The following is an 8,027-nucleotide window of genomic DNA, read 5'->3' as shown; positions in this document are numbered from 1 at the left end:
GGTGAAGGGAAGGACAGCACACACTACAGGGGAAGTCAGCACAACTGGACTAAACCAAAGCTAAGAAGTTTCCTGAATACAGTCAAACACTTTGAGGGTCAGAGTAGCAGGGGTAGGGGTCTGAGGATGATGCTTTCAGGGAACATCTAGGTCAATTGGCATAACAAAGCTTATTAAGAAAAATGTTCTGCATTCTACTTTGGTAAGTGGTGTCTGGGGTCTTAAAAGCTTGCAAGCAGCCATCTAAGATGCATCAATTGGTCCCAACCCACTTAGAGTAAAGGAGAATGAAGAACACCAAAGACACAAGGAAAATATTAGCCCAAGAAACAGAAAGGGCCACATAAACCAGAGACTTCATCAGCCTGAGACCAGAAGAACTAGATGTTGCCTGGCTACCATCAATGACTGCCCTGACAGGGAACACAACAGAGAGTCCCTGATGGAGCAGGAGAAAGGTGGACTGCAGAACTCAAATTCTAGTAAGAAGACCAGACTTAATTGTCTGACGGAGACTGGAGGAACCCCAGAAAGCGTGGCCCCTGGATTCTCTATCAGCCCAGAACTAAAACAATTTCCAAGGCCAACTGTTCAGACAGGGATTGACTGGACTGTGGGACATAAAGGGATACTCGTGAAGAGTGTGCCTCTTAGCTCAAGTAGATACAAGAGACTAAACAGGCAGCTCCTTCCCAGAGGTGAGATGGGGAGGCAGAGAGGGTTAGGAGCTGGTTGAATGGACATAGGGAATCAGGGGTGGAAAGGAGGAGTGTGCTGTCACAGTATGGAGAGAGCAGTTAGAGTCACATAACAATGTATGTATAAATTTTTGTATGGGAAAAAATTTTAAAAAAAAGAGAGACACAACAACAACAAAAAAGAAACTATTATACTCGAGATCATGTCATGCTGGACCTTTACCATTTATCAGATATTATGGCAAAGGGACTGATGATAACACCATTTTCGTATTATACTAGGATTACGGAGGACATTATGAAGGATGAGAAAAGTTATGATTCATTGCCCTGTTTTACTGAGGCTGACTGTCTAAAGCTTCTTGGCATTAAAAAAAAAAAAAAGACTCCAGTACATTGATCTTACGTATCATTGTAGATCGGCAAAAATTTTTCATTTGAAATTTGGAGAATGGTCACATATTGGTCATCTTCTATGAATAAAGCCAGTGGAAATCGCTGTGGTGAGTGGTGTAGGCTGATTAGATCACAAAAACGACTTAAAGGTATGCAATTTGCCTGAGAAATGTGTTATATGTAAGATTATTAATTCACTAGATTACAATGTGGTACATAAGTTTACATAACAAAGTATTTTTTCGATGTACCAGTATCTGGTGACAATTGTATTCCTTCTCTTGAAAGTTTTGTAATGAATTGAGTAAAAGGTGATTAAAACTCTTTTCTTTCAATAGATGAGCATACTAATGCTGCAGAGCTTGTAAATGTCATTGAGATAGACTTATCACTGGTTATAAATGCTGTTTCCATGTATTGCCATTTTTGTTTTGTCCATGAGAGAAGACAAGTCATAAATTTGGATCAACTTCATTCATCATGGTGGAATGTTCCATCAGTAAACAAATTTAAAAGCACTTTAGATTTACAAAAGATCTTGGGATCATGGGATGGCAGGGAAAGTAGATGTCCTGTACAAGAAGCTTTGTTGGTGTCATGGATTGAATTGTGTCCTGAAAAAATGTGTGTCACTTTGGCTAGGCCATGATTCCCAGTATTGTGTGGTTGTCCACCATTTTGTGATCTGATGTGATTATCCTATGTGTTGTAAATCCTAACCTCTGTGATGTTAATGAGGCAGGATTAGAGGCAGTTATGTTAATAAGGTAGGACTCAATCTACAGATTAGGTTGCATCTTGAGTCAATCTCTTTTGAGATATAAAAGAGAAGCAAGCAGAGAAGAGAGAGACCTCATACCACCAAGAAAGAAGCACTGGGAGTGGAGCATATCATTTGGACCTGGGTTTCTGCACTGAGAAGCTCGTAGACCAGGGGAAGATTGATGGCAAGGACCTTCCCCTCTTCCTCCAGAGAGAAAGCCTCCCCCTGGAGCTTGTGCCCTGAATCCAGCTTCTAACCTCCTAGACTGTGAGAGAATAAATTTCTGTTTGTTAAAGCCATCCACTTGTAGTATTTCTGTTATAGCAGCACTAGATAACTAAGACAGTCGACTACTGATACTAATACAAATAGTCAAGATCCAGCTGACACAGCCAGGACACGCAGTTTGAGTCTGTCTATCTACAGGATACACAAAGTATATTGCTTTCCTATTTGATTCAGTTCTTGGCTTTTTAATGATGAGAAATCTTTCACCAAGGAGTCATGCAGTCACAATGTTCGAAGTTGCAAACTCTTAGATGAGTCTCTGACAGCTTTCTTATAGAACTAGAAAAGGCTTAGAACTCTGGTGAAGGAGAAGGGCAGAGATATTTTGATCATGCACTTACTCTGAGAAACACAATACTGTGTCTGCATGAAAATGAAGATATAATTGTACAACTGCACAGCTAGAACAACGCAGTTGTGGTTTTCCTCTGAATCTCTTACACTTGTGAAAGCCTTCTTGATCTGGACCCTACAACTTAGACAGCAGAGTTCTAAACAAAAAGTACATATTGCTTGTTTCCATGGTTCCTCTCACCAATGAAATCCAGCCCATCAGCAATTGTCCTACTTGGCATATTACACCAGCTATCCCAGAAGTCAGTGTCATCTGGTTTAAACTGCACATTTACCATATTACTCCGCAAGAAGCACCATTTCTTTTGTTGTCTGTTATGGATTAAATTGTGTCCCCCCAAAATTTATGTTGAAATCCTAATCCCTGGTACCTGAGAATGTGACCTTGTTTGGAAATACGGTCTTTGAAGATGTTATTAGTTAACATGAGGTCATACCTAAGTAGAGTAGGTCCTAATCCAATCTGAGTGGTGTCCTAAATGAGATACAAAGAGACAATTCCTCCCAGGAGCAATTGTGTACTTAGGCAGTGTCTTAGTCATCTAGTGCTGCTATAACAGAAATACCACAAGTGGATGGCTTTAACAAAGAGAAATTTATTTTCTCACAGTCTAGTAGGCTAGAAGTCCAAATTCAGAGCATCAGCTCCAGGAGAAGGCTTTCTGTCTCTGTCGGCTCTGGAGGAAGGTCCTTGTCATCAGTCTTCCCTTGGTCTGGGAGCATCTCGGTGCAGGAACCTCAGGTCCAAAGGACACTCTCTGCTCCCGGCACTGCTTTCTTGGTGGTATGAGGTCCCCAACTCTCTACTTGCTTCCCTTTCCTTTTATCTCTTGTAAGATAAAAGGCAGTGAAGGCCACACCCCAGGGAAACTCCCTTTACATTGGATCAGGGATGTGACCTTAGTAAGGGTGTTACAATTCCTCCATAATCCTCTTTAACATAAAATTACAATCACAAAATGGAGGACAACCACACAATACTGGGAATCATGGCCCAGCCAAATTGATACACACATTTTTGGGCGGACATAATTCAATCCATGATAGGCAGAGAGGTGGATAGCTGACCCCAGTGTCTAAGTAGTCTGAGCAGCAACCACTAGGATCTCAGTGACTGAGGCTAAGCAGTTCCGTCTCTGACCAAGACCATCATGACATTGGCTATAGCTCTTTACCGTGGGTTGTGGCCAATGCCTTGTGAACACGGAATTAGCTGCAGCTACAAGCCAAGGAACACCTAGGGCTACTAGAAGCCAGGAGAGACCAAAAAGGATCTTTCCCAAGAGCCTTGAGAGAGAGCATGGCTCCGCTAATACCCTAAATTAGGACTACTAGCCTCCAGAACTCTGAGACAATACATTTCAGTTGTTCAAAGTCACCCACCTTGTGGAACTTTGTTTTGGCAGCTCCAAGAAACTAGTACACTACCCAAAGGTATAAGACTTAAAATTGTCAGATCTATTGCAGAGCTATTATTGAGCATTAATGTCTTGGGGTCATGATCCTGAAGTAGTTTCTACTTCAGATGTGTTCACCATGTTGAACGATGGGGAGAAACTGTTCATATTATCTTTTCCATTTGATGGAACAGAACTAGAAGGAGAGTTTGCTCATGTCAATACAGGTGTTAAGAAAGCATTGCAAATATTAAGAAACAAAGTGGGCTTGCAGAATTTCTGTGAATTGGTCATCATGCTGTCTGCTTTTAGTCGACTTGCAAACAGAAAACTCAGAATGATAATTCTGATAAGAAAGGAGAACCTGATTTGACTTCTGGCTCAGAGTAAATGAGGGTACAGAATCATTTGAAACAGTCATTGAGGAAGCAACTGTGGGTTCAATAACAAAACAAAACTTGGCTGTTGCCACAACAGAAAAAGACTGGGTTCCTCTTGAGCTGTGCTTTGGAATCCCACTGTTTCGTTCTGAATGAAACCAGAAAGTTTGTAGGAAAATTGCTACACACATCCTTTACAGAAAAGAAAGCCTGAAAAAGCTTACATTCCAGTAGAAAACTCTGTCTGTTCTTAATTTTGTTCACTCATTCTGGGAAGATGCTTCAACACTGCACATTCACTGTAAGGCCTATTTTTTGAGTTTGCTTTCACTTCCTAAAAAGAAGTTAATATTTAGAATTGATATCTTATCAGAAGAAGTAGACAGTCACCCTCCTCCCTTCTCACTGCTAATCTTCATTTGCAATAATTTGATTTCACCATTTGTTGTTCACCTTTGTGTCTTTTTTTCTTTCTTAAAGTTAGCTTGATAATGTCAGTCACTAAAAAACTTCCTGCTGATGCAGTATAACTTATGCTTAAATGATGTTAAAAGTTTGTTGTGTTGTAGTTTGGAAAACATTTACCATTGTCTGGAGTCTTACTTCTTATGTTATTGTTGTCAGTTGCCATCAAGTCCATTCCAACTCATAATGATCCCATGTGTGCAGAATAGAACTGCTCCACAGGGTCTTCAAGACTGTGACCTTTCAGAAGCAAATCACTAGGCCTGTTTTCCAAAGTGCCTCTTGGGGGGTTCAAACAGTCAACCTTTCAGCAGTAGTCCAGCACTTAATTGTTTCACCACCCAAGGACTCCTCTTGCTTATTATAGCACATCCTAATTCAACAAAGAGCTTCTTAGCAATCAGTGCTATATTTTTATCAAGACAATATGCATTTCGTTTTTAAATCTAAAGATATACTTTATAGACTTTATGATGACCATTAACATTTATAAGCAGTCTCTGAATACTTCAATGGTGATTTTAGGTGTTTATCAAACATAAATCTTGTTTACTTTTATATTTTGTTACCTACCCTTTTGGGCATGATGGAAGAAGATTTAACTCTTCTGGTGAAAAGGATTTTTGGTACTGAAGTAGCAAAATACAAAACAATAAACATCTAGTATTGAGAGATGATATGATGAGGCATTAAGAATTCCTGTGGCTGGACTTCCAGGCAACATGGCACTATAGTCAGAAGCACCACGCTGTCCATTCACAGCAAAGATCAGAAAAACTAAGTCAAACAGAATCACACGTCAATCCTGAAACCCTAAGCATCAAACGAAGAGATAAAGAACTCAGCCAAGCACCGAATGGAATAAGAAACTGACCGAGAACAGACAGTGAGGAGAGATACATGCAGAGGTCCCCTATCAGCTACCACAGCACGGATCTGTCACCTTGGACTCCTATCGGAGATCAGCGAACGGGGGGTACGAGAAAGGAGCTTCACAGAGCTTCCAGCAGGAGACAGAACAACTGGTAACCAGCAATATACGCTTTCCCACCCCCCACCCTTCTTCACCCCCACTAAGCCTCCTCTGCTTCCTGCAGGCACAATCTCTTGGCCGGGAAGCACCAGCTTCACCCTGGTATTGCTTGGATTCCACCCGTCCACACTGGCTGGCTCCCTGAGTGTCTTTTGTTGGCTGCTGGTGTTGCTTTTTTCCACCTCTTTAGATTTCTTCCTTACCTCTCACCACCTCCCCCTCCTTTCTATCAAATACCTGGCTCCGTGCGCCATCTTTGCTTCTTCCTGAAAGGCTGCGAAACACCACTCGACTGTGAAACTGCTTCCCGGCCCGTGCCGCCACGCTTTTTTGTTTGTTTGTTTGTTTGATTTGTTCTGTTTTGATTTGTTTGTTTGTTTTCTTTTTCTTTTCTCGGCTTCGGAGCCCCGTCTAGCCAGGCAGTACTGCACAGCTTGGAAGCTACTCCCTTACTCTGCACAGACACACAGGGACATCCCTGGGGGCATTTCTTTTTTCTTGTTTTTTTTTTTTTTTTTTTTTTTTTTTTTTTTTTTTTTTTTTTTTTTTTTTTTTTTTTTTTTTTTTTTTTTTTTGTTTTGTTTTCTTCTCTCCCTTATTCCCTTTTTGTCTTTCTTCATTTCCAGTTTCTCAATTTATTCATTTTTTTCTTTTACCCTTTTTCTTTCTTTTTTTTTATTTTTGTTTTTCCCCGTTTCTCAGTCTCTCATCTCTCCACTCCAATAGCGAGCTCCCTTAGCACTCTTTTTTGTTTGTTTGTTTGTTTTTGGCTCCTGTTCCTCTCTCCTCTCTATCCTCTTTCGCATACCCATCTTAGCTCCACACATCACAGTCTACCCCCTCCTTCCTGCCTACCTGCACTGAGCACTGAAAATTACATTCCCAAGCAGCACAGGCATGGCCTACTGGAACCTGCCCTGAACTGATTCCCGGTCCACACTGTCAACCCTGGTACGCGCCACAAACAACCCATCCCAACAAATCCCCTTCAGCTAGACCTGCCCTGCTGTCCCATACCTGAGTGACTGACCCTGCCCATTGGAGAAGGAGGTGATAAGTATCGTGCCCACAGATGAACAAACAACAAAGAATGCACAGCCCGCCTGCACAGACATAACCAAATAAAACAAAAAAGATGAAACAAACAAATTTACAGTCAATAAACAATGAAAATAACCCCTGAATGCCCCGAAGACAGCAGACACTATCAAAACATTTACAAAAACAGAACAGGATGGTTCCAGTAGGCGTCCAAAATAAAACACCAGATGACTTTCCAGTAGAAGAAAAGGCACTAGACCTAACTGAGAGTGAATTCAAATCTCTAATGTTCAGAATTATCCAAGAGTTGGAGCAAAAAGCAGACAAAAATGAGGAAAAAATAGACAAATTCATGGAAAATACAGACAAAATGTAAGAACTCAAGAAAATAATACAGGAACAAAATGCTAAAATAAATTCACAATTAGAAATCATACAAAAACAACAATTAGCAATCCAAAAGATAAACAACAAGATTTCAGAAATGGACGGTGTCATAGAAGGGCTGAGGAGCAGGTTTGAAACAATGGAAGATAGGATCAATGAAATTGACAACTCTGAGGAAAAACCAGAAAAAAGAACAAAGAAAAATGAAGAAACACTGAAAATCATGTGGGATACAATCAAAAGCAAAAATCTGCGAGTGATCGGAGTTCCAGAACAGGGGGAGAAAACAGAAAACAGAGATGATCATTGAAGAATTGCTGACAGAAAACTTCCCCAATATCATGGAAGATGAAAAGCCGACCATTCAAGAAGCTCAACGAACCCCATATAGGATAGACCCCAAAAGAAAATCACCAAGGCATATCATAATCACACTCACTAAAACCAAAGACAAACAAAGAATCCTGACAGCAGCTCAAGAAAAACAAAAAGTCACATACACAGGAGAAACAATAAGACTAAGCTTGAATTATTTGGCAGAAACCATGCAGGCAAGAAGGCAATGGGATGACATATATAAAACCTTGAAAGAAAAAAAAAATGCCAGCCAAGAATGATATATCCTGCAAAACTCTCATTCAAATATGATGGTGAAATTAGGTCATTTCCAGATAAACAGAAATTAAGGGACCGTGTAAAAACCAAACCAAACTTACAAGACTTATTGAAAGGAGTCCTTCGATCTGAGAACAAACAACATCAGACTACAGGCTGAATATAGGACACAGGATTGTACTAGCCAGATACCAGCCTAGGAAATGAATT

General features: G+C 40.5%; 1 pseudogene; it reads left to right on the top strand.

Moving 5' to 3' along the window:
* The window catches only part of LOC101352901 (protein FAM91A1-like), an 11,857-nt pseudogene extending 7,153 nt beyond the window's left edge, over window positions 1–4,704 (top strand).
* Window positions 4,705–8,027: the final 3,323 nt, after the last annotated feature.

Source organism: Trichechus manatus, unplaced genomic scaffold (assembly GCF_000243295.1).
Source record: "Trichechus manatus latirostris isolate Lorelei unplaced genomic scaffold, TriManLat1.0 scaffold00088, whole genome shotgun sequence".
Classification (NCBI taxonomy): Eukaryota; Metazoa; Chordata; class Mammalia; order Sirenia; family Trichechidae; genus Trichechus; species Trichechus manatus.
The sequence above is the reverse complement of the archived record's forward strand: the minus strand, read 5'-3'. Positions and strand labels throughout refer to the sequence as shown.